Source organism: Phaseolus vulgaris, chromosome 2, assembly GCF_051622355.1.
Source record: "Phaseolus vulgaris cultivar YP4 chromosome 2, ASM5162235v1, whole genome shotgun sequence".
Lineage (NCBI taxonomy): Eukaryota > Viridiplantae > Streptophyta > Magnoliopsida > Fabales > Fabaceae > Phaseolus > Phaseolus vulgaris.
Window position 1 is genome coordinate 39,347,128 of NC_143499.1, and position 25,986 is coordinate 39,373,113.

Consider the following 25,986-nt stretch of genomic DNA (forward strand, 5'->3'; position numbering starts at 1 on the left):
CCTTAGATGAGCCCCACAAGTATGACCATTCAAAAAAACCCTTCCAATGGTTGTCCATAAGAGTAGAAAACAAGAAAACAGCTGCAGGGTTTGTAATCCAACCAAGCCCCTGCACATTCCCAGCTCACGAATCAGAGACTAAAATTTACTCCTTCACAACCTTAACCAAAGCAAATCTGCAGCTGCATAGTGATTAAACCTACCAATCCCCTGCACATTCCAAAACACTAAGATATGCTCATTCAAATCCTTAACCAAAACAGCTTCCAATAGAACCAGAAAACTGCATAAGAATTCAGTTCTGTTGTTCATTCTGCACAAGTTTTACCCTTCATATTGAAATGTGTGTTTTAAGACTAATTAGTAATGAATTAAGAAGTAATTATATATATCTAAGTCTTTCATACACTACGAAAAAAATATTAAATAAAAACCAATTTTATAGACAAAAATAATAATTAGTTACTATAATAATTAAATTAGAGACAATTTTAGAAATTAAAAACATTTTTTTATTTTTAAAGTAATTTATATTATTGTTAAATGATTTTTAAATTGATATTTAATTAACTACCAAAATTTTAACTACTAATTATTTAGATTTTAAATTTGGTAGCAAAAACATTGGTCGATAATTATATATCAATTTATAAACTATCTTACAATAATAGAAACTAATTTAAAAACTAAAAATTTTTTTAGTCTCTAAAATGATATCTAATTTAATCATTATAACAACTAATTATTTTTTATCTCTAAAATTAGTTTTTATTTCATGATTTTCTTGTAATAATATATATATATATATTATATTTTTTTAATTGTTTATTCAGTACATTAATTATATATATATATATATTAATTATCACTAAAAAATAATAATTTTATATAAAAAAATAATTAATAATTATACTGACCAAATTAAATATTAACTTAAAAATTAAAAAAATTATTAATATATAAAATAATTTTTAGTATTAATAAAATTTATAAACTAGTTTCTAAATTGATATCTTGATAGTTATCCATGTTTAAATTAGATATCAATTTAAAAATTAATTTATAAATTTTATTAATAATAAAAATTAATTTAGATAACAGTAATTTTTTTAGTCTTTAAGTAATATCTAATTTAATTAATATAGTAACTAATTTTTTTAGTTTCTAAAATTAATTTTTATTTAATATTTTTTTTTGTAGTTTATATTCTTAAAAAATATTATTTATATTTTATTCATATTTTTTAAATAATTCTTAAAATACTTTTAGATTTTTTTTACCTTAGTTTACTATAGCAATTGATATGTTTTTTATGCTATAGTGATGTATTTTTTCTAATATATGAAACAAAAGGAACTAAATACATATCATTCTTCCAACTTTACATTATATTATGTGTTTTAATTTGATAAAATCATAGCATTACTGAAAAAAAATTCATTTATGTCACTTTCTATAACGATTGACAAAAAAACAACTTAAAAAATGCATTATGGCAACTCTGTAAAATTGACAAACTTTTCTATATTAACTGACGTGGAAACTGGTAGAATGCAATTATTATGTCGATTATATGAGGACTAATGTAAAAAGCTCATAGATTTTTATGGAAAAAGACCCATGTGATTTTTATTGTAATTTTATTGATTGATTTATGTTAATTATAATGTTTGGTAAAATTTATACAATGAGATCAATCCACCACTAAACAATTGTTAATATATTGTAAGAATAGTTCCAGTAGATATTTGAGATGCTATTCTCCATGTCTCTATATCCACATAGGAGGTTTAGATAGGTTTTTTTTATCAGTAAACAAAAAATTGAGATATTTTAACAATATCTCAACTCTTATACAAAAACAAAAAGGTCTTCTAACTTAAAACTTGTTTTGACGTCTTGAAGAAGACTACACAACACAAAAGCTATAATGTCTACCCCATATCCTAAGATACAAAAAGCACCATCTCAAACATTAAGAAACCCTTTTCACCCCAACCTGGCCCCTCAAACGTTTCCTTTTTTTTTATCATTCTCATGCATTCCAAAGGTTTCAGACACCAATCAGAGTAAGATAAACATGCTAAGCATACCTTCGAGGTAACTCATGACCAAACGTGCAACTGCACAATTGTAAAGACTTAAATGTAGTCTACGCATCCATTCTTGAACACCTTATTTCTTTGTTTCCACAATTCACCTACAACTCCAATCCACACACAATACTAGATATGACTAACCTCTTTGCTTTCCTCATTCATCCTAAATTGTGAAAAGTGCATTTTTGGATCCTGATGGACCATTGCCGCTAGACCCACCCACTCATAGCACTTAGACCAAACGAGTTAGGCTACCTTGCATGTACAAATCGTCCCAATTAGGCACGACTTCTGTCTTGTCATACTGGAGTTGTGCCAACTTGGCACGACTTCTGCCTTGTCATACTGAAGTCGTGCCAACTTGGCACGACTTCTGCCACGTCATAATTTTTTTATTTTATTATTTATATATTGGGTAGTAAGTTATGTAATGTTAAAAATTAATTTGATACATAATTTTCTAAGAGTATTAGTTTTAAGAAACAAAAAATTGGAATAATTTACTTCTAGTTCAACTTTATATTTTTATTTTATATCTTGTAGTGAATCTTACTAATTTGTTTAGTTCTAATTAATCTCTTCTCATCATTACGTGTTTTGTAAAATCATTACTTCTCAAGTTATTTATTTTGCAAATTCACAACAATAATTCTCTATTTATTTTTCAAATACAATAAATTTTCATTTATCTATTTATTTCCAAATTCAATAACAATTTTCTTCATTTTTTAATTAATCATATAATCAAGTTATTGTATTACATTACCGTCAAACATGATCCATACACGATTATCCAATTTTTTGTTCCTTAAAACTAACACTCTTAGAAAATTATGTATCAAATTAATTTTTAGCATTACATAATTTACTACCCAATATATAAACAATAAAATTAAAAAAAAATTATGATGTGGCAGAAGTCGTGCCAAGTTGGCACGACTTCAATATGACGGGGCAGAAGTTGTGCCTAATTGGAACGACTTCTGCATATGAAGTCGTATCGAATTGACACGACTTGCCTAAATTTGTATTTTTTTTAAACGGACCCAATTTTGGTAAAAACAAAAAAAAAACCTCATCATGGTCAAAAAACCGTTTTACGTGTTAAAAGAGAAACACTTTTGAAAACCACCGTATTAAAATCATCATTTTGACGTTATTTTTTTTCTTTTATCGAAAAGATGACTTATTTTAGTGCTAACCTATGTTATTCATCATCTCAGTTGCTCCCACTATTGCTCAACCTCAAGTTTTTTTTTTTTATTATTATGTTATTTAAAATAAGTTCTTAGACAAGAAATTATTAAGGAAATAATAATTATCAAATTATATGCAATTATTGTATGCAATATTTGACGATATTGTACCCAATTATATGTAATTAATTTAATAATTATATAATCTCATGATTATTATCCTACCTAATTAGATTGTAATTTGGGGAGAGAAACTCCCTATATATTTCCTATGCATGAAGTGATGTAATACACATAAGAGAATAAGAAACATTTCTTCTTCTTACCATTTTTTTTATCATTTTCTTATATGGTATCAGAGCCATTTTGAGCCTATCCTAGCGAGTATTTGTTGGGCCTATCGTGCCACCCGCTATCGGGCCGCTATCGGACCACCCATAATATATAGTCCCACGCACGAGTTGGGAGTCTCGGCGTGAGCGGGGTGTGTTGGAGATCCCACATCGACTAGATATTAGAGCCTTTCATTGTATATAAGTGGGTGCAAACCTTAACCCTATGAGCCGGTTTTATGGGGTTGAGTTAGGCTTAAAGTTCACTTCGTTAATATGGTGAAACCCAACATCTCTTAGAGTCATTCTGAAACATATAGCCGGTTTTAAACACAGCACGAGCCCTCCTATTTTAGTCCAATTTACCATTAGAATTTTGGGGAGAATGCGTTTTAATAAATCACCTTTTGAGCTACTATATAATCAACCACCTTCACTTTCTCACCTAAAAACTTTTGGTTGCCTCTGTTCACAAGACAGAATAACTCATCATTTACTGCCCTTTTGATTTATGTGGATGATATTCTTTTGACAGGAAATGATTTGACAGAAATTCAGCGTGTTAAAGATTGTTTATTACAACAATTTCGCATTAAAGATCTTGGAGACCTAAAGTATTTTCTAGGGATTGAATTTTCCCGTTCCAAACCTGGTATTTACATGTCCCAAAGAAAATATGCGCTTGATATTTTGCAGGATACGGGACTCACAAGTGCTCGTCCAGACAAATTTCCAATGGAACAATACCTAAAACTCACACCAGACAATGGAGAGTTATTAAAGGATCCAGTCAAATACAAGCGACTCGTGGGACGACTGATATACCTCACGGTTACCCGGCCTGACATAGCATTTTCGGTTCGGACCCTAAGTCAATATATACAGATCCACGGAAACCTCATTGGGATGCCGCAATTCGAGTCCTAAAGTACATCAAAGGATCACCAGGACAAGGATTGCTATTACCATCCGACAACAATCTGACATTGACAGCTTATTACGACTCAGACTGGGGAGGTTGTCAGACAACTCGGAGATCAGTATCTGGATATTGCATTTTTCTTGGTTCCTCTATTATCTCATGGAAGTAAAAAAAACAGACAAACGTATCAAAGTCATCAGCGGAAGCAGAATACCGCGCAATGGCCAATACTTGTTTGGAGATAGTTTGGTTGCGATATCTGTTGTAGGATTTAAAGGTGCCATGTAACTTGCCAGCTCAACTTTTCTGTGACAATCAAGCGACATTACATATAGCAGCAAACCCAGTATTTCCTGAACGCACAAAACACATTGAGATAGATTGCCACATTGTGCGAGAAAAATTACTAGCTGGGATAATCAGTCCTTCATATGTACCGACACAGTATCAGCTCGCAGATAATTTTACGAAGGCATTGGGCAAGGAATGATTTTTTACGCTACGACACAAGTTGGGGTTTTTGATCTTCACCTACCAACTTGAGGAGGAGTATTATGCAATATTTGACGATATTGTACCCAATTATATGTAATTAATTTAATAATTATATAATCTCATGATTAGTATCCTCCCTAATTAGATTGTAATTTTGGGGAGAGAAACTCCCTATATATTTCCTATGCATGAAGTGAAGTAATACACATAAGAGAATAAGAAACATTTCTTCTTCTTACCATTTTTTTATCATTTTCTTATAGAAATCTTTCTAAAACATATTTTTACGTACTTCAATTGTTTTAGAAAAAAAGTTGTTCAATATTCATTAAATTTTTTTATTATACTATATGTTGATTTCTCATACAATCTATCACATTTAAGATGATGCATTTCTTTTGTTTTTTAATTATAATTTGAATTTGATATTTATGTATTGTTTAGTGTCTATCACATATAAGATGATGTCTTTTTTTTTAATTATAATTTGAATTTGATATTTATGCATTGTTTAGTGTCTATCACATATAAGATGATGTTTTTTTTTTAATTATAATTTGAATTTGATATTTATGCATTGTTTAGTGTCTATCACATATAAGATGATGTCTTTTTTTTTAATTATAATTTGAATTTGATATTTATGCATTGTTTAGTGTCTATCACATATAAGATGATGTTTTTTTTTTAATTATAATTTGAATTTGATATTTATGCATTGTTTAGTGTCTATCACATATAAGATGATGTCTTTTTTTTTTAATTATAATTTGAATTTGATATTTATGCATTGTTTAGTGTCTATCACATATAAGATGATGTCTTTTTTTTTTTTAATTATAATTTGAATTTGATATTTATGCATTGTTTGGTGTCTATCACATATAAGATGATGTATTTTCTTTTTGTTTTTTAATTATAATTTGAATTTGATATTTATGCATTGTTTGGTCTCTATCACATATAAGATGATGTCTTTTTTTTTTTTTAATTATAATTTGAATTTGATATTTATGCATTGTGTGTGTATAGTGATACAAGTTATTTTAAGAATATTTTATGAAGTGATTATTTTATCTTAATCTAGTTATATATGTATTTTTTGTAATTGTATATTTAAATATTATAGTGAAAAATCTAGTTTAAATTTAAATTGTCTGAATTAACTACATGTAGATACGAAAATAATCAAATATAAATTTTTTTATATATTTCTAAGTTCTTACTTTTACTTATAATGTTAAATTATGATGTTTTTGGTATTCATAAATCATTGTACTTTCAATCAGTTAATATGTTGTTAATTGCCTTTGGGTTTTTAGTCCTTCTTTATTTTACATTATTGGTTTCATAATGTCTAGAGTTAATTAAAACAAACAAATCTTAATATAATTTTATTTATTATTGTCATATTTATATTTTAGACTTTTATTTATTTAGAATATTTTTTATTGGTTAGACATTTTTTAGAAATAAAATGAGTATCTAATTAAAAATTAAAAAAATTTAGAAATACAATTTTTTTACCAACAATAAATAAATAAAATAAAATAAAACATTTCAGAATGTGACAATAATAAACTTATATAAAAAGTGATGAGGATCAACTTGTCTACTACCTTACAAATTTCATCATAGTCTAGCAGCAAACCAATTCTCACAAGTACTTGTATAAGAAAAGGATAGGCTATATCAAAACTAAAAACAACATCTCTCTAAAGAACCTATTAAAGCCCTAATAACCTTACTTGAGTCAGATAATAACAAAACACAATATAGCACCTCCTAAACACAGCCATAGACCCATAATGATACTAAATCCTAAATACAAAATAGCCAAATACCCTTACCCAAAAAAATAGACAAAAAGCCTACTCAACAAAAGAACACTCCTGTGCAAAACGGGATCACCATGTAACCTTCTCCTTCTTCAAACAAGTATCTAATAATGTATTAGATTTTATTTTCATTCCTAATCAAATTTAACTTTTTATATACAATGAAAGACTCTAATCTCTAGTCGATGTGAGATCTTCAACACACCCCTCACGCCGAGACTGCCAACTCGCGCGTGGGACTATATATTATGGGTGGTCCGATAACGGCCCGATAGCGGGTGACACGATCCAACACTAACACTTGCTAGGATAGGCTCGAAAATGGCTGTGATACCATGTTAAGAAATGGACTTTAAGCCTAACTCAACCCCATAAAATCGGCTCATGAGATTGAGGTTTGCACCCACTTATATACAATGAAAGGCTCTAATCTTTAGTCGATGTGATCTCCAACAGTAAATAAATTATTTTATTTTGTTTATGTAAGAAAAATGTTATTTAAATTATTCTATTTCACCGTGAAAAGTGCTCTCTAAATCGCTTTGGAAACTGAGATTGAAACAACAAATCAATTAAGGATAAAGAAGTGAAAAATAAATTATTAGGAACTAAAAATAAAATCTGGTAATTTAAGAACAAAAATAATTTAAACCTAGTCAGGGATCAATTTATGTCACTGTAACGAGAACCCTGAATTTGGTGTTACATCGGTATTTGTATGAGAAATAGAGAAGAACTTCTTTCAAGAAAAAAAAAATGTTTTAGGGAACACTTTAGAGGACAGTTTTTTTAGAAACGGAAAAGGTAAAAAAAAATTGTGGTTCAAAAACCAAACATTTTCAATTTTTTTATTAACATCATGTTAGACATAAACTTTAACCTCCTATTTAGGTTGACATAATATCTTAAAAGTATTAATCACATATCATATAAAAACTATAAAAATAAGAAAAAATATGAGGAATCAAATCAAAATTCATAAAATAAATAAACAGTCTTTAAACTTATAATGATATGAATTATATATATATATATATATATATATATATAATTTGTGTCCCACGCATAAAAAATAAGTTTTAATTCATGTGTTTTTTTATAATATTTTTTTAATTTCCAAAATTTATTATTCATCAGTGTTGGTATATATAATAGATTATGTCTATTTCATATAAAATATACATAATTTATTTTGCAGAGAGAAAGTTTTAATGTGAAAGTTTTACGTTTATTGATGATTATGTCTATTTTTTTAATAGTTTTATAAAGAAAAAAAATTGATATACCAAACATTTTTCAAAATTCTTCTTCTCCCTCTTTTCTGTTATACCAAACTATGTGTATAAGATATAATTATTTACATTAATATTTGGTAAAGGGTTTACATAGACTGAAAAATAATGTTTGTCTATAAATGGATTGTTGAAAGTAAAATGTGGATGATTTATCTAAAGAAATCTGAACCATTCATCACATACCACAATCATTTTGGGCATGACAATATTTAATGGGCTATGGGAACGGATTGGATGCAAGAACAATCAGTGGATATTTCATTGGTTATCCAACAAAGTCAAAAGGGTATATGTTTTACTATCCTACCCATAGCACAAGAATTGTTGAATCTGAAAATGCACGGTTCATTGAAAATGGTGAAACCAGTGGGAGTGATACTTCACAAAATGTGGAGATTAAGGAAGTTAGAGTACAAGTTCCTTTAACTAGTACCTTTACTTCAAGTATTGTTGTTCCTAATGTAGTTAAGTCACTCAACGATGAAGAAGAACAACAAATTAATGATCATGAAGTTAACAATGAACATGTAGTAGAAAAACCACAAGAAATAGTATTAAGAAGATCTCAAAGAGAAAGAAAGTCTGCTATTTCGAATGATTATGTGGTTTATCTACAAGAGTTAGAAAATGACTTGGGTATTGATAATGATCCAGTTTCATTTTCAGACGACATCAATGATGATAATTCTGATAAGTGGTTAGATGCCATGAAAGATGAGCTTAAATCAATGGCACAAAATGATGTATGGAACCTTATAGAATTGCCTGAAGGATGTAAGAGAGTCGGGTGTAAATGGGTCTTTAAGACTAAACGTGACTCTCATGGCAATATCGAACGCTACAAGGCCCAACTTGTTGCCAAAGGTTTTACTCAAAAGGATGACATTGATTATAAGGAAACATTTTCACCTGTTTCTAAGAAAGATTCCTTTAGAATTATCATGGCATTAGTAGCTCATTATGATCTTGAGTTGCATCAGATGGATGTCAAAACTGCCTTTCTGAATGGGGATTTAGAAGAGGATGTTTATATGGACCAACCAGTGGGGTTCATTGAAGAACGAAAGGAACACATGGTGTGTAAACTTAAGAAATCAATATACGGGCTTAAACAGGCTTCTAGGCAATGGTATCTTAAGTTCAATGATACTATTGTGTCCTTTGGGTTTAAGGAAAACATCGTTGATCGGTGTATATACCTGTAGGTAAGTGGGAGCAAGTTTATATTCCTGATTTTGTATGTTGATGATATCTTGCTTGCAACTAATGATCTTGGTCTATTAAGTGAGACTAAGAAGTTTCTCTCTAATAACTTTGAGATGAAAGATATGGGTGGGGCGTACTATGTGATAGTAATTGAAATATTCCATGACAGATCACAAGGACTGTTAGGTTTGTCTCAAAAAGCATATATTAATAAAGTTTTAAAGAGATTCAGAATGGATAAATGTTCGACATCTCCTGTTCCATTACAGAAAGGAGACAAATTTAGTCTCATCCAATGTCCAAAGAATGATTTGGAACAGAAATAGATGGACAATATACCTTATGCATCTATTGTTGGGAGTTTAATGTATGCTCAAACTTGTACATGACCAGATATTAGTTTTGCAGTTGGTATGCTTGGTAGATACCAGAGTAATCCAGGATTGGATCATTGAAAAACTGCAAAGAAAGTTTTAAGATACTTGCAAGGAACGAAGGATCACATGCTTACTTATAAAATATCTAATCATCTTGAGGTGATTGGATATACAAATTCAGATTTTGCTGGCTGCGTGGATACACGAAAGTCTACATTTGGTTATGTGTATCTTTTAGCCGAATGAGCGATTTCATGGAAAAGTGCGAAGCAGACAATCATTGTTGCATCCACCATGGAGGCTGAATTTGTGGCATGCTTTGAGGCCACAGTTCAGGCTAATTGGTTGCGGAATTTTGTTTAAGGACTTGGAATTGTTGACAGTATTGCCAAGCCGTTGAGAATTTATTGTGATAACTCCGCAGCTGTCTTCTTTTCTAAAAACGACAAGTATTCCAAAGGTGCTAAACATATGGAATTGAAATACTTTGCCGTTAAAGAAGAAGTTCAGAAACATAGAGTGTCAATAGAACATATTAGCACTGATCTTATGATTGCTGACCCTTTAACAAAAGGGTTACCGCCCAAAACATTTATTGGTCATGTTGTAAATATGGACATTGTGTCTACTAGTGAATGATGAATGTTGTTATTAATGCTTATTTGACACTCTAAGCTCATTGAATAAATAAAGTTTCTGAAATTTATGTTTTCTACTTTATGTATATGCATGTAAATTATGTTGTGGAAAACAAATTATGTTGTTATTGATGAAAATGACATTATGTTTGAACCTATTATGGATTTCTCATTATAAAGTCATATTAAGGAGAAAGGATGATATAGTAGTACATGGAAGGAAATGTGTCGATTGAAATGACATGTAACCGCCATGACTCTTATTATTTTTGTATCCTTGATTTTGATTAATGATAGAACCAATTTATGTAAGACCTTTTAAATGCGCATTTATGTAATTATTAAATCATGAAAGTATTATAACTCATATGAGTCAAGTGGGAGAATGTAAGAAATTATGTAAATTAATTTCTATAAAGTGACTCACATGACTTAGAGTTTGGACTTTGAGCCCAAATATGATTTAATAATAATAATAATAGAATAAAGGGTTCATTGGTTAACGTGAGAAATATATATCCGATGATATACCTAATGAAAACCGACATCTGATGAAGATTGGGAACTAAAGACTATAGGGTTCTGTCTCTGCAAATAATAGTTGTCTCACTATTAACCATCACGAAAGTGTGTAATAAGAACGGAATTGCTAAGAGATAGATTGGGATAAAGGAGATAAAGTAATTGCTCAAGTAGAATCACTCATGGATCAAGGTAAGTGTTCATTCCTTTTTGATTGTATGGATATACGTGAGAATCATGATATGATATAATCTGAATGTGAACATTATTGTATGTGTTCAATTGTACGTTAATTCATGTTTTAAATTTACATACCCTTCATATTGAAATGTGTGTTTTAAGAGTAATTAGTAATGAATTAAGAAGTAATTATATATTAAATAAAAATTATTACACTACAAGAAAAAATATTAAATAAAAATAATTTTTAGAGACAAAAAAAATAATTGGTTGTTATAGTAACTAAATTAGAGACAATTTTAAAAATTAAAAACATTTTTTTTGTTTCTAAAGTAATTTATATTATTGTTAAATGATTTTTAAATTGGTATCTAATTAACTACCAAAGTTTTAACTACCAATTATTTAGATTTTAAATTTAGTAGCAAAAACATTGGTCGATAATTAGATACCAATTTATAAACCATTTTTAAATAATAGAGACTAATTTAAAAAATAAAAATTTCTTTAGTCTCTAAAATATCTCTAATTTAGTCATTATAACAACTAATTACTTTTTATATCTAAAATTAGTTTTTATTTCATGATTTTCTTGTAGTGATATGTGATATATATATATATATATATATTATATTTTTTTAATTAAGTATTCAGTACATTAATTTTATATATATATATATATATTATCACTAAAAAATAATAATTTATATAAAAAAATAATTAATAATTATACTGACCAAATTAAATATTAATTTAAAAATTAAAAAAATTATTAATATATAAAATAATTTTTAGTATTAATAAAATTTATAAACTAGTTTCTAAATTGATATATGGATAGTTATCAATGTTTTAACTAGATATCAATTTAAAAATTAATTTAAAATTTTTATTAATAATAGAAATTAATTTAGATAATAGTAATTTTTTTAGTCTTTAAGTAATATCTAATTTAGTTAATATAATAACTAATTATTTTAGTTTTTTAAATTGATTTTTATTTAATAATTTTTTTAGTTTATATTCTTAAAAAATATTATTTATATTTTATTCATATTTTTTAAATAATTCTTAAAATACTTTTAGATTTTTTTTACCTTAGTTTTACTATAGCAACTGATATGTTTGTTATGCTATAGTGATGTATTTTTTCTAATATATGAAACAAAAGGAACTAAATACATATCATTCTTCCAACTTTACATTATATTATGTGTTTCAATTTAATAAAATCATAGCATTACTGAAAAAAAAATCATTTATGTCACCTTCTATACCGATTGACAAAAAAACAACTTAAAAAATGCATTATGGCAACTCTGTAAAATTGACAAACTTTTCTATATTAACTCTCGTGAAAACTGGTAGAATGCAATTATTATGTCGATTATATGAGGACTAATGTAAAAAGCTCATAGATTTTTATGGAAAAAGATCCCATGTGATTTTTATTGTAATTTTATTGATTGATTTATGTTAATTATAATGTTTGGTAAAATTTATACAATGAGATCAATCCACCACTAAACAATTGTTAATATATTGTAAGAATAGTTGCAATAGATGTTTGAGATGCTATTCTCCATATCTCTATGAACACATAGGAGGTTTAGATATGTTTTTCTTATCGGTAAAAAAAAAATTGAGATATTTTAGCAATATCTTAACCCTTATACAAAAAAAAAGTCTTCTAACCTAAAACTTGTTTTGACGTCTTGAAGAAGACCACACAACACAAAAAACACCACCTCAAATATTAAGAAACCCTTTTCACCCCAACCTGGTCCCTCAAGCGTTTCCTTTTTTTATCATTCTCATGCATACCAAAGGTTTCAGACACCAATCAGAGTAAGATAACATGCTAAGCATACCTTCGAGGTAACTCATGACCAAACGTACAACTGCACAATTGTAAAGACTTCAATGTAGTTTATGCATCCATTCTTGAACACCTTCTTATTTCTTTGTTTCCACAATTCGCCTACAACTCCAATCCACACACAATACTAGATCTGACTAACCTTTTTGCTTTCCTCGTTCATCCTAAATTGTGAAAAGTGCATTTTTTGATCCTTATGGACCATTGCCGCTAGACCCACCCACTCATAGCACTTAGACCAAACGAGTTAGGCTACCTTGCAGGTACAAAACAGATGCAACGTTGCTTCCACTTCCTCTCTACACATAATGCAAATGTTACTTTCCACAATTGTCCCCCTTTTCGCCAAATTTGCTTTAGACGTAATCTTGTCCATCAACACTCTCCAAACTGTGACAAGAGCTTATGGTTGTGCCTTTATCCTCCAAAACCCCTCATATAAATCAAACCCTTTCCCCTTAACATCACCTTTTAAAACTCTGTATGCAGACTAGACTGTATATCTTGCATTTTCGCTTTCTCTCCAGACCCACATATCTATTGAACTTAAAGTTTTGATGTCTCCAAATACATGAAGATTGCTTGAAGGCTGGGTTGTTGCTTGTGACCATGGGTTTTGGGTATATTATAATTTTTTAATCCACTCTTAGCTTAATCCAAAACTGGATCAATCAAGTTCTTTCAAAAGAAAAGTGTTTTTCAAAGTATTGAAAAACAACTTGTTGATTTATCATTTCAATCGGTTGTTTTACACTTAGTGGTTTTGAAAAAGCTGAAATTGGTTGACCTAACGGTCAAGGAAAATTCAATCAGTTGAATCGAGTTTTCAATCGATTATTTTTTGAAAAATCTTAACAGAATTTGTTAAGTTTGGTAAATCTGTTTTCCAAGATTCTAAATTAAAAGTCTTAAACGACTATTTTTTAGACTATATAACTCGTGTTTACATCTCTGAAAATACAGAGATCAGATTATCAAAAAAGATTAAATTTTTTCAAGATTGCAAGATTACTTAAATCTATGTTTCTCCATTAATCTTCATTCCACTCCAGTATTTGCGAAAATCTTCCAATAAACAATTCACCTCCCTCTTATTTAAGGCCTACAATTCTAACAATATCCATCTTTTTTTCATTAATAGTCTTCCTTCCGAGTAGCAAAACCAACTTTTGTTCCTACTTTTCCCAGTTAAACAAACTCCTCCTCCCTCCTATCTTCCAAGTCCACTCAAGGTTGTTATTCTATTCCCCTCCTTGCCTCAACTTGGCTTCCCTACACGAGCAAATTGAGAAAAACCTCGGAAATTTTAATTCCCCTATACAAAAAAGCATAACACCTTAACAAACCACGAACACAACAAAAACAAAAACATACATAATATTTGCACGACACAAATACTCTCCCCAAAGTGTCATATTAATCTAATGTAAGGAGAAGATGCTCCTATTGCAAAAATCCCTTTACTCCATCCAGATAGTCAGACTACCTACACCCAATTTGCAAAACACACAACTTCTTCTTTCCAAAAACAAGGGTTTAGCATTACATACTAAAGTAAAGAAATCAAAATTATTTAACATATTTCATACATATCATGGGTTCCAAACACCAGTCACAATAAGAGAACTCTCACTACAAGAAAATCATAAAATAGAAACCAATTTTTAGAGACCAAAATAATTAGTTGTAATAGTAACTAAATTAGATATCATTTTAGAAACTAAAAAAAAATGGTTTCTAAATTAGTTTTTATTATTGTTAAATAGTTTCTAGATTGGTATCTAATTAGCAACCAAGGTTTTAACTACCAATTATTTACTTTCTAAATTTGGTAGCAAAAACCTTGGTTGCTAATTAGATAGCAATTTAGAAACTATTTAACAATAATAGAAACTAATTTAGAAAGCATTTCTTTTTAGTTTCTAAAATGGTTTCTAATTTAGTTACTATTACAACTAATTATTTTGGTCTCTAAAAATTGGTTTCTATTTCATGATTTTCTTGTAGTGCCTACATCTTTAAAGACCTCTATATGGTATACTCTCCAATTTTTAAAGACACACTCATTCCAATGTTTCCAAATTTCACCTACAATTTCAATCCACACCTCTCTCCAAATTCTAAATAATAATCCTTTATCATTTGTAGGTCCAAACATCAATAAGTATATCTTAGCATCAAAGTGATTCATAGACAAGCAAGACACCCCAAACACAACCATAAACCCACGAGGATCCTCAATCCTGAATACAAAACAACTAAATACCTGATAAAATAATAGACCAAAGAGCCTACTCAAACAAAACAAAAAAACCATGCGCAAAAAGGAGATCATCATATAACCTTATCCTTCTTCAAACAAGTATCTAATGTATCAGATTTTGTTTTGATCCCTAATAAAATTCAACTTTTTCCCCAAGTAAATAAATTATTTTATTTTGTTTAAGTAAAAAAATGTTATTTAAATAATTCTGTTTCACCGTGAAAAGAGCTCTCCAAATCGCTTTGGGCACTGAAATTGAAACAACAAATCAATTAAGGATAAAGAAGTTAAAAATAAATTATTAGGAACTAATGCTTTGTTTGGATTAGGGAGTGGAAATAGGGGAGTGAATCTGAGATGATTTGAAGGAAAAGTGTAAAGAAAGTTAGGGTGTTTGGATTAAGGTAAATAAGGTGGAAAGTGTAGCGAAAATTTATGAAAATTTGTGAATGATGTGATGGGTGTGATTGAAATTATATTATTTTTATTTGATAAAAATGTAAATTTACAAATTTATCCTTATATTTAAAAATTGTTAAATAATTAATTTATTTATAAATTATAATTTTTTTAATTAAAATATTATTTAAATATTTATAATTATAAATATTTGATAAAAACTTATTTTTATATCAAATAAAATTATTATTTTTATTTTTACTCTTTGGTAGTTAATATAACTATTATATAAAATTATTTTTTTATTATTAAAAAATATATTTTTTTATTTATTTATAACTTATTAGATATAAAATATGATTAATTATGTTATTATATAATAATAATTTTTTATAATTTTAATTATATTTTTTAGATTTAAATTGTAATTTTATTTTAAATAAAAATAAAAATAATTTGAATTTAAAATAAAAGGATAAAAAATAAATTAAAATAAATAAATTAAATTATATATATATATATACACGTAACTTTCTTCGCATTTCTTCACATTTTGCAAAGAAAATTCTGAACGTATTAAATGTCTTAATTTTAGTGGTTTTTTTAAAAAAAATGTTTTAGTTTTCTAACTTTTGCTAAGCACTGTAAAATTTCGCTTTTCTATCGTAAAAACAAACGATGCCTAAAAGTAAAATCTGGTAATTTAAGAACAAAAATAATTTAAACCTAGTCAAGATCAATTTATGTCACTGTAACGAGAACCCTGAATTTGGTGTTACATCGGTATTTGTATGAGAAATAGAGAAGAACTTCTTTCAAGAAAAAAAAAATGTTTTAGGGAACACTTTAGAGGACAGTTTTTTTAGAAACGGAAAAGGTAAAAAAAAATTGTGGTTCAAAAACTAAACATTTTCAATTTTTTTATTAACATCATGTTGGACATAAACTTTAACCTCCTATTTAGGTTGACATCATGATAGATATCTTAAAAGTATTAATCACATATCATATAAAAGCTATAAAAAAAATAAAAATGAGGAATCAAATAAAAATCATAAAATAATTAAACAGCCTTTAAACTTATAATGATACGAATTATATATATATATATATATATATAATAGATTATGCTATTTTATATAAAATATACATAATTTATTTTGCAAAGAGAAAGTTTTAATGTGAAAGTTTTACGTTTCTTGATGACTATGTCTATTTTTTTTGAATAGTTTTATAAAGAAAAAAAATTGACATACCAAACATTTTTCAAAATTCTTCTTCTCCTCTTTTCCGTTATACCAAACTATGTGTATAAGATATAATTATTTAAATTAATATTTGGTAAATGAGAAGAAATAAAAAATAATGAAAGGGTTACATAGACTGAAAAATAATGTTTAAATCTAGAAATGGGTTTTTGAAAGTAAAATGTGGATGATTTATCTAAAAAAAATCTGAACCACTCATCACATATCAGAATCATTTTTGTTATGACAGTATTTATAAGTGGGCTATGGGAACGGATTGTGTCCGACTGTGTTTGGGATTTGTAAGTTGTGAGAAGTGGACAACTATTTTGTTAAGTGTGAATGAATATAATGCTTACCCACCTTCTCAAATATAATTTTCTCAAATAAGTCTATCAAAAGATAAAAGGATTTTATTGTGATAAACTTCTGAGTCGTCGTGTGATGATGTATGTTATTGTTGATTACTCTGTAAAGAAAATAATATATTTTGAGAATAAATTTGAAGGATTAATTTGTCCTGTTGCATTATAAATTGATTTCAAATTAAAATAATGAAATCTCAAGTCTTAAGCTGCATCATAAAAAATAAATTTTAAGGTTTAATTTGTCTCTTTATTTTTGTTGCATTATGAATTGATTTCAAAGTAAAGTAATAAAATATCAAGTCTTCCGCTACATCATAAATCATGAATTTTTGTATATTTTGTTGATGAATGATATTATTTATGGAATTTAATTATATGATTGATTTGTAATCGTCAAAGTGATAAAATCTTTGTGTTTTATTTTAATTCCAAATTATTGATGATTCAATTAATATATTATTTTGAAATTATTTGTATAATAGATTTGTAATCGCCAAAGTGGTCAAATATTTATGTTTTATTTAATTCCAGATTATTGATGAATTTTATTTCAATTGATATATTATTTCTGAAATTATTTGTATGATAGATTTGTAATCACCAAAGTGATCAAATCTTTATGTTTTATTTAGATCCAAATTAGTTATGAATTATATTTCAATTACCTATAGGATGAATGTTAAATTATTTATTTATGGGTTAATTGAAATTCATATTATAAGGCATTTGTGTATCACCTAAAGATTGATTAGTTGTCCTTATAATTAATGGATATAATTGTTGGTAGCGAGTATGTGTTATTAGTTTTATTTGTATATCCAAAGATAACAAGGATTTCTAGTTATAGAATGTTTTTCCGAATAAAGTTAATATTATTAGCATCATTATGTTTTGTGTATTAATGTATCATCCAAAAGAGAACATTAGTATGCATAAAATGTTTGTTTGTTATCTGAATTTGTATTGTATGTTTAGTTATGGCTGAAAGTATTAATGTTGAACATGTGTTAATTGAAGTATATGTTCTCGTGCCTTACATTCGTATGCTAAGTCTATTCCAGTTTTTAATGGATTGAATTTTCTTGATTGGAAACATGTTGCTATTATTGATGTTAACAACATTGAAGAGAAAACTCATTATTGGGCTTGGAAAAAAGTCAAACAGACTTAGCATGATGTTTATGTTAATAAGCATAGCAAGTAATATTTAGTTTGTTCTTTCCAAAACTGAGAGGGCAAAAGAATTTATGAGATTTGTGGAAGAACGCTCCCAAAATACTGATAAGTCTCTTGCCGGAACATTAATGAATATCTTAACTACCATGAAATTTGATAGTTCTCGTACTATGCATGAACATGTCATTGAAATGACAAATATTGCAGCAAGACTTAAGTCACTTGGAATGACAGTGGATGAGAATTTTCTTGTATCTGAGTATGGTCCTTTCCAAATGAACTATACACCATGAAAGACAAATGGAATGTGCATGAATTTCACAGTATGTTAGTTCAGGAAGAGACCAAACTTACGAATCAAAGAAACCACTCCAATAATTATGTGAACAATTAGGGAGCTGGAAATAAACTTTACAAGAAACATGGAAAGGTCAAAAGACCATTAAAGATAAATGAGTCATCTACTAAACTCCAAAAGAAAAATGACAAATGTCATTTATGTGGGAAATCATTAAATCATGAAAGTATTATGATTTATGTAATTATTAAATCATGAAAGAATTATAGTTCATATGAGTCAAGTGGGAGAATATTAAAAATTTATGTAAATTAATTTTATTATGTGACTCATGAAATAAATTTTGAGTTTTGGGTCTGAATATGATTTAATAAAATAAAAGACTTACTGGTTAATGTGAGAAGTTATACATATATATATATATATATATAATGATACCTAATGAAAATCTAATATGATGGAGATTGGGAAAGAATAGAAATAGAAATGGGTTCTATCTCCGTAAAAGAAGTTGTTCATGGCTAACCATCAAGAAAGAACGTGACAAAGAAAAGAATTGTAAGAGATAAATTGAGAAAAGAAGTTAAAAAGAAACTGCTCACATAAGGATTCTCGTATATCAACTCATGGATAAAGGTAAGTGTCTATCTCTATTATAATTGATGTATGGATTGTGAGAATAATAGTGTGTAAGATCATTAAGATGATGATGTGCATTGTTCATTACTGTACGTTTTGATTTTACAATTGATTGTCATATTATTCGAGAAAAAGTAACAAGGATTGGTCACCTTCTTTCTATTCTCTCAAACTTACAACAAGTTAATATTTTAACTAAAGCTCTACCTCATTCAAAGTTTCACTCTTTGTGCTCATTTAAAATATTAAATATTTATTTTCAACTTGAAGGGGAGTTCTTATAAACATAGGAAAGGATCATCCTATCAAAATCGGCAAAATCACTTAATCCGCCAAGTGCCTTTCAGTACCACTAAGAAAGTTTCTACTTATGAGTGTTTTTTTTCTATCTTTATAAATTTTAAACTTGTTTCATTTGTTTTTATTTTGTAATTTTTCCAAGTTTTCTTTATAAGAAATATATACATTTTCTCTTCTTTCTTCTTTTTCTTCTTTTAGTCTTCCTCCTTCCCCTAGTTCCTTTGTTTTGTGGTGAACATGTTACATTGGTGAGGGAAGTACTCAAACATTTATAAGAATTCTCTTCATTTTTGCTCAAAGAATTTTGAATGCATAATAAAAATAAAAATAAGCTTACAATTAAAAAAAATGTTATCTTTAAAATTAAAAAATAAAAGATTTTTTAGTAAAAAAAGTGATAATTATAAATGAACAAAAATAATATATTATTATTAAATAATTAATAATTTTAATTAAATTCGGAGATCAAAATAGTTACCACTTAATTATCTCATTGTTGATTTGAATCAAAATAACATGATTACTTTTTTTGTGGTGATATATTAACATCATAAACGCGAAAAACATACACTTCAATAATTTAATATTTTATTATTTTTATTTTATTTTATAATTTAAAATAGTATTATATTATTATAAATCGTGTTAAATGTATGTGATTTAATGTTTAGAGAAACTTTTCTCTTACTTTTTTTTGTGTTGTATCTCTAGTCATGGACCACTTGTTACTAAAAGAAAAACTCAATTTATCTACGAAAGAATTCCGTAGGTAAATCAGCATTACATATAAATTATCCACGGAACTAGGTAATTTAGTGATAGATTATGTAAATAGGTAATTCAACATATTTTATTTTTAAAATTTTAATTATTATTTGAATCTTTCTCTTTTATTTTCAATCATTATTTACACATATTATTTTATGCCCATTTTTATGATTATTTTGATAAATATTATGTATGCAATGATAATTATTATTAAAGGTGAGATTTAAAGTCAAGGCTCTTAAGAAATGACCAAAAAACCTTTAACCATTACACGAATCAAGTTTTGTTGACATGTTATGATTATTATTATACTTATTATTAAATATTATAATTTATAATTATTATGATAATAGTTGGTAGGTAATAGAGATTTGTGGATAATAGTTGGTAGGTAATGTGTTCGTGGGTAAATCCATAGGTAATTCAACATATTTTGTTTTTAAAATTTCTATTATTATTTGAATCTTTTTTTTTATATTTTCAATTATTGTTTACTTATATTATTTTATACCCATTTTTATGATTATTTTAATAATTATTATATATGCAATGATAATTAAAGGTGGAACTCGAAGTCAAGTCCCTTGATAAATGACCACAAAAGCTTTAAACATTACACTAATAGAGTTTTGTTGACATGTTATGATTATTATTATTAGTATAATTATCAATATTAATATGATTAATAATATTATTCATATTATTAATATGATAATAGTTAGTAGGTAGTAGAGATTCATAGATAATAGTTGGTAGAAATAGAGTTTCGTAGGTACTAGTTGGTAGGTAATGATGAATTTATCTACAAGTTTAAATCTGTAAGAAATGTTATCCGTACGTAATATTTGTAGATAATGCTAAATTTATTTTTTCAAATAAAAATTCGTAAATAATATTGATTTTTTTTATATGCATACTAAATAACAGAGTGCACATGATATCTATCATCACAAAATGACATAAGGATAACTTTATGTGGACATCCTTTCTATTTTCATAGCAAAGCACTCATCATGAGTTTCACTCCTGACCTATAAATATTCCTACTATGATGATTCATCTCAGAAGTGTCTATCTATCTGCTTGTGCTGAATTCGCAAGCATATATTTTTTTTCCATGGCACTGCATTTCTACTCCTGCATTTTTTCTTCCAAACCTCGTATTGTTGCAACAAAGGCTCAACATTCAGAATATTTCAACCCTGCCAAAGTTGATTCTCTTCACATTGCCAACAAATGGAACATTGTTCAGGAAAGGTCTAGCGCACAAGTATATAAAACAGTAGGTCCAAATTTCATGTTTTGCTAATCTTGTTGTTGGAACCTGAAAATGATAATCACATCACATCACACACACAAAATCATATGCCATTAAGGCTTGAACTAATTATGTAGTTTCCTTGGCAGGGAAATCTGAGCATGAATCTGTCAGAGAAAGTGGAGGTGGTGAGGAATGAATTTTGGAAGAGTGTGGATGAAAAGTCATTGAAAGATTTGTACATGATTGATGTGATGCAGCGCTTAAATATTGATTACCACTTCAAAGAGGAAATTGAAGCATTCCTAGGGAAGCAATATGTGAATTGTAGTAATATTATTGGGAGTGGTTATGGTACGACACTGCACTTCTATTCAGGTTATTGAGACAATAAGGTTACTTCGTGCCCGTAGGTGGTTCCACTAAACTTTATACTTCCACGTCTCTCATTTTTCATCCAATCATTTTCAACTCACTGATTTCCTACTCTCACACTTATATGCTAAACGCCGCAGATATAAATTATTACATATATATGAGTCCAACGCTTTCTTTGGATTAAGAATTGATAGAAGAAAAAAACACTTTCCATATTTGATTTTGTTGAATATCGCAGAAATGTAAACTACTGGCATAAGATTATTATTTGGCCAAATATAAAGTATTTTCAGATGTGGGATCCACTTTTTGTTTTGGATTTTTCTTTTGTTTCTTTCACTTCTACGCAAATAAACATGGGCCTGGCTGATTGTTCTTCCTTTTGATATTATTTGAAAGCTAAAATGTTTGTTCATGGAAACATGACAGAGGTGTTTGAAAAGTTCACCAACAAGGAGAGAAAATTCAAGCCAGAACTTGGTGAAAATATCAAGGGGATGGTAGAGATGTATGAAGCTTCACAGTTAGGCATAGCAGGGGAAGACATACTTGCTGAAGCTGAAAAATTTAGTGGCAAGATCCTAAAGGAAAAAGGTAGATTGCATCGATAGTCATGGAGCTAAGTTTGTGAAGAGAACCTTAGAACACCCTTTTCACAAAAGCTTGCCAATGTTTACCGCTAGAAATTTCTTGGGCGATTTTCATGACAAGAATCCACGGCTAAGTTCCTTTTGCCAGATTGCGAAAATGGATTTCAGTTTGCTACAGGACTCGTGCCATCGAGAAATTGGTCAAGTTTCGAAATATGATGAAAGTTTAATTTAATAGATGAACTAATCTATTTTGTTATCATGATCAGTTGTCACAGTGCAATCGTTTTTGCAGATGGTGGAGTGGGCTCGGTTTAGCCAACGAGTTAATATATGCGAGAAATCAACCCCTTAAATGGTACATTTGGTCGTTGGCATGCTTTTCAGATCCTACTTTATCAGAGGAAAGAGTTGAGCTCAAAAAGCCAATATCTTTGATCTACATAATAGATGACATTTTCGATGTTTATGGAACACTAGATGAATTAACTCTTTTCACAGAAGCTGTTTGCAGGTAGGTAAATGAAAGCAGTTATTAACTCTAATATTTTTCATAGATCAAATTAAAAGCAAAGATTAATAAAAAGAAGAATGCAGATGGGATATTACAGCCATCGAAGAACTACCAGATTACATGAAGACATGTTTCAGGGTCCTTTATAATCTCACAAATGAAATCAGCTCCAAGGTCTTTGAGAAGCACGGGTGGAACCCCATACACTCACTACAAAATGCGGTAAAAGAATACCCACATGGATTAATTTTATATTAAACTGTAAACCCTTGGTTGATCATAGAATGTAAAATAAATGGTGATTTTTGTGCAGTGGAAGTGTTTGTGCAAAGCCTTCCTGGTTGAAGCAAAATGGTTTGGGTCAGGGAAGTTGCCCAGTGCAGAAGAGTACTTGGAGAATGGGACAGTGAGCTCTGGAGTGCATATTGTGATGGTTCATGCTTTCTTTCTTTTGAGTCAGGGATTAACCGAGGAAAATGTTCAGATCATAAACAAAGGCCCTGCCATTATATCTTCCCCGGCAACAATTCTTCGACTCTGGGATGACTTGGTAAATGCTGAGGTAAACACATTTTTACGTGTGGTATATTATCATCTATTTTTACCTAAGTAAACCTAGAGTTAAAGAAAAAAGATACCTTGATTGTAAATAAAAGGTTATACGAGGTTGATATCTTGATTCAGAAAAAAAACAAAACACTGATTTGATATCATAGTTGTTTTTGTGGTGTAAAAAGGATGAGAATCAAAAAAGCAATGATGGATCGTACGTGAATTGTGTGATGATGGAAAAGCCTGAGTACACGAGGATGGTAGCAAGAGAGATAATGATGAATAAGATCCGTGATGCATGGAAGAGGCTAAACCAAGAGTGGTTGTTTGATAAACATTTCCATTCAACATTCATCAAGACTGCACTCAATCTCGCAAGGATGGTACCATTGATGTATAGTTATGATGACAACCAGTCCCTTCCAGGAATAGAGAGGAAAGTCAAGTCCTTGCTTTATGATGATTTTCTTTAATTTACACTACTCCAACTAATTTCTATCTTGGTTTTATAGAACTAAGGAATGTCTCCTTCATCTTCGTATCTATTAGGCTTTGGATCCAGGGGTGGTACTGTTGTCGACGACGGAAGTCACAACACTACCCCGTTTGGTTCCATGCTTTGTTGCGGGTGAGGGTGCAGCAAAAGAGAAAGTTGAGTGAATGGTGTTTCTTCTGAAAGATGAAGAGAAAGTTTCACTGTGCAGTGCAAGTGTCAAATCATCACCACGAATTTCCAATCTTGCCCTTACTTTTTTGCTGGATTCAAGAAGCACAGTGCCTCTGCATGCATGCCAAATGAAAAGCATGAGATTCCTGACTTGGTTCAGGAATCTATTGACCATGTGAAAGTTTGAAACCTCATCAATGAAGTGGGTGAGAGGTAGGTGTGTGAGATTCCTGGTTTCTTTATAAACGTTGCTTCCTCCATTCACAATTCACAGATAAGCGAAGCCTAAGCAAAGAGAGCGAAGCATAGAGTGTGTAGTTGGAGAGATTCGTAAGTCATAGTGTGTGTTAGGGGCTTCATTAACGTAGAGGTTATTCATCTGAAAGTGGTGTGTTCATCTCTGGGTTCATCTGTGCCTTCATCTGGTTCATCTCTGGGTTCATCTGAGGTGAGTTTATATGTTTCATTCAACGGTTAATCGATTATGGCTTAAATATCACAGGCAAAATAATCGATTATAGTGTAATCTGCAAAATTTTCCAGGCATAATCGATTATGTATAGTGTGTAAAATGGCTCTTAATCGATTATGTGTTGGGATAATCAATTATGCTTGTTTTTAGCGTAGCAGCATAATCGATTATGCTTTGATAATCGATTATCTGAAGTGTGTGAAAGGGGTCCTAATCGATTATGGGATGTGATAATCGATTATGCTTGTTTTTTGCCTACTAACATAATCGATTATGCGTTGATAATCGATTATCCTCTCTGTGTAAGTGATGCCATAATCGATTATGTTCTTGAATTTTTGAAATAGAAATGTTTGTTAATTTATTTGTTTTCTGTTATTTTCAGGTGTGTTGATCTTCCTATGAGGCATCCTATTGCTGTTGTTGCTGTTGTTGAGTGCTTATCTTCAGGTTTTAATTTTTTTTATGTAAAATTATTTTATTTAATTTGTGTTTTATATTTATGATTATGGTTTTGTAATATAATTTGTTTAGAATTTATTTTAGTTTATTATGTTAAGGCTGTTGTTGTAATATAATTTTTTTAGAGTTTAGTTTAGTTAATTATGTTAAGTAATTACTAGATAGTTAATTAAATATGTTAAGGAGTTTAGTTAATTAAATTAATTGTTTCAGTTGATTTATTGTTTTAATTTTTGTAGATAGTTATTAATTTTTTAACATTTAAGAAATTTTTTTATTTCTATGAAATGAATTATTTAGAGAATGGAAACAGAAATTTGTAAATTTTATGTTTTTTAATATATTAAACATAAATTATTAATTTTATAATTAAATCAAATAAAAAAATGTTGTTGTGATTAAAGAAAAGTGAAAAATTTAAGATAAATATTGTTTATAAGAGAATAGATATTGTATAATAATAAATATACAAAGTTAATAAATATTGTATAAGAAAATTGAAATATTGTATAATAATAAATATACAAAGTTAATTTTTTTTAACATTTAATTTAATTGTTTATAAGAGAATAGATAATTTTTTTAAATGAATATTTGTATTCTGTATGGTTAATTTTTTTTTAATTGGACATAAATTATTAATGTTATTAGTTGAA

The 25,986-nt window shown here is 28.5% G+C and overlaps 1 pseudogene across 1 annotated transcript; it reads left to right on the forward strand.

Moving 5' to 3' along the window:
- Nucleotides 1-21,515: 21,515 nt before the first annotated feature.
- LOC137811948 ((3S,6E)-nerolidol synthase 1-like) lies at nucleotides 21,516-25,379 on the forward strand (annotated as a pseudogene). The gene is made up of 8 exons (XR_016518716.1): nucleotides 21,516-21,719; nucleotides 21,845-22,108; nucleotides 22,503-22,868; nucleotides 22,933-23,177; nucleotides 23,261-23,399; nucleotides 23,491-23,739; nucleotides 23,915-24,844; nucleotides 25,254-25,379. The product of XR_016518716.1 is annotated as a (3S,6E)-nerolidol synthase 1-like (transcript).
- Nucleotides 25,380-25,986: the final 607 nt, after the last annotated feature.